Raw genomic sequence first — 3,226 nt, forward strand, 5'->3', positions numbered from 1 at the left:
TATTTTATTTTATTTTTTACAGCGCCTCCCCTACTGGGTTTAAATCATAGTTTAAATGGACTAAGGGATTTAAAGGAAAATGGCGTGTCTATTTCCTGGCCGGCCCTAACCTCTTACAACTTTTGCACATAAATGCACCACAAGTGCATACAGATAACAGAGTTCACCTCTGCCCTGAGTTTATCTGAGATCAATACCTTTCACAAGGTTTATGTTTGCCTTTAGCAGGTTATTGGATATAGATATTGGCTCAGTAACGCTTGATTTTTCATTCACAAAGAGCGACTATTCTGTTTATAGGGTTCACACGCTATTCATTTGCCAATCTACAGCATAGACAGTTATGGAAAAAGCCTAACTAAATCTTATCAGATGGGCATCGCTGAGAGTAGGCTACATCTTTCATATGTGAATCAATTTGGGGGTCCTTGACACCAAAAAGGTTGAGAACCACTGCTGTAGGCTATTATCCACATTATTTCAGATCAAAAATTTTATTTTGCGATTGATATTCCACTAGGCCTGGTCATTAGTTTGTCAAGATTTCCACAACCCCCTAGAATTAAATTAACTATCATTAAGCTATTAAAGTGCAGTAGGTAGTATTTGCTGAAACTTTCACTATATTCTGACAGTAGCACGTGACAGATAATCTGTAAAAAAAAATCTGGTTCCTCTGGCTCCTCCAACCAACCAGAGCGAAGCAAAATAATTGATTGTTGAGTCTCATTCCCAGGTTGTCAAATACACAAACACACTTTGGGACCCTGGGAATGAGACTCAACAATCAACTATTTTCGACGCCAACCCAAAGCATCTTTATGTCTTTCTTGGCTCTGATTGGTTGTTTTTGTTCAGGCCCGATGGATTCTTGCAAATGTCTTTAGGAGCACTAGAATGAGCCAGAGTCAATTACAGATTATCTGTCTCATGTAGTATTGTCAAGACACGGTAAAAATTTCAGCAATATTGACAAAAGGTTATGTTTATAAAAGTTACCTACTGCAGCTTTAAAAGACCTATATATCACTATCCACTGTTTCAGACTGACATAACTGTTTACAGTGTACTTGGTGGTTAGGATTTTGCGTTAGCATTGCTGTGGCACAGGTTCCTTTCCTGGCCAGGGATGGAAGCTTTACTCTTCGTTTGATGAACAAAACGAAAGTTTGACACAGCAGGATCCGAAATTTGGCTCCACTAGGGGGCACCACTGACCCCCACTTCTTTCACTGTGCCTCCGTACTTGACTAAAAGCACACCAGCTATAATGCTGTAACATAACATTTTAAAAGTTGAGCAGGAACTCAGGGAGGTCATCAGGCTAGCTAGCTAAGCTAACTGAATATTTTCCTCTCATTGTCAGCCATGGATTTGAGAAAGTGGTTGACCGGTTCAAAAGCAATAAGTTCACAGCCAAGGGTTGGCGATGTTGCTGTTTGAGTCGTTAAAGCTCTCACTGTACTACTAACCCTCCTAATGCTACATCCTACTGGTCTTGTGATTTATTCTTAAAGTTTCTTCCTGGAGAGCAACCGAATGGTTTCACTTTCGCAATACAGGTCTACATTCCCACTGCTATAAGCCTCATGCCCCCCTTGGATATTGTTCTAGCTCCGAGAGGCAGGGTCACTTGTTCATTCCCTACAGGAAGCGGTAACATGACTTTCTGAGGGGTTCTAAGTCCTGAACCCATGCAAAGCAACCACAAGAATCCTGTGACAGGCTGCCTTGCTCTAGGGGGGGGGCTGCCTTTGGCCTGTTTTGCATGTCAAGTGGTAGAGAGCTATTTTGAGATCCAGTGGAAAATATGAAGTGAGGCACGTGTTCATTTATATAACATACACACAGTTTTTAAAAAGTCACCAAGGCTGAAGACAGAGAAAAAGTAAACTTCCCTACAGTTCAGCAGTCTTTTGATCATAGCTACCTACACAGGGTGTTTCCTGTGTTACCAAATTTAGGCCTAAAAAGCAGATTGACTCACTTTTAGCAATGACTCAGCTTCTCTGCTCTCTTCCCAAAATGACTTCTTGGTAATATGGATGTTACAGAGGACTTCCTCATTTAGCTCCCCCAGCAGTTTACGCTTTGTCGGCTCGTCCATGATTAATCTAGTCGTGATATTTCCCACAGCACTTGAACATTCCTCTTTCCCCACCGTCATTACATTTGGTGTAACTTTGAGGACATCTAGTGGTCAGCATTTGCAAACATAGCACTATATGTGCAGTAGAAGCCTCAAGTCACCTTAAAACTATTTCAGAGACTGGTATGTTGTTTTGTGTGTGCTACATTAAATATTGTTTTAATTTATTGATCCTAGTTGACGAAATTATTAGGAACCTTTTATACAGTTCTTGTATTCAGAGAATTGTGTCTTTTCTTCCCATTGTTCTATGAGCTCTTTGGTTGTTTTAACCTTTCTAATCCAGGATGAGGATGGTTATCCTCTCTGAATGCTCTGTGAATATAGCTTGTGTTCAGGCCTTCGCCGTTTCCGCAATTGTGTGAAACACTTTGTATTACATTTTTCTTGTTTGAAAAATGCATTACAAATTAGATTTGATTGATTGATTGATTTATTGATATATTCCATTTCTGCCAAGAGATCCTCCTAAATGTTACACACTGGATTTGTCATAGGGCTGCAAGATTATCTAATACATGAGTTGCCATTAAGCGCTTTTCATTCCAGTTTATGTTAATCATGAATACAAACTATATGCCACACAGTGAACCAAGGGCCTTTGGGGCCCATCAAAGTCTGTGGCCCTGGGGCAATTGCCTGCTTTTCCCAGTTGGTAATCCAGCCTTGGCATGATAAATGTCAAAAACAAACACAATCTAAACAAACAATGAACGCACTGGCAGCCGAATGGTACAAACTCTGTTTTCTGACAACCCAAAGCTCTCTGGGTACCATACTCTGTATGTGGCCAAGACATTCATTGCAGATCCATCATAGGACCTGCTCAGTGAACACACTGTCCTGCCCCCAAGGCTTTCCAACTGAAAACAGTAGCGAGATGCCAAATCATTCATCCACACAAGCAACTGTCAACACAAGGGCAGGACAGCAGCACTTAAGACAGTTTTTCTAGTTGATGGACGATTTTTGTATGTACATTTCCACATTACATTCTTTGTCTGCCCAACGCGTGGAAGAAACAGTAATTTTTAAGGTGAAACTGCTTTATTCTGTGTTTTTAGTGGTTTTAATCAG

Source organism: Morone saxatilis, unplaced genomic scaffold (genome assembly GCF_004916995.1).
Source record: "Morone saxatilis isolate NCDOM2014 unplaced genomic scaffold, NCSU_SB_2.0 Contig20, whole genome shotgun sequence".
In the NCBI taxonomy this organism is placed as follows: domain Eukaryota; kingdom Metazoa; phylum Chordata; class Actinopteri; family Moronidae; genus Morone; species Morone saxatilis.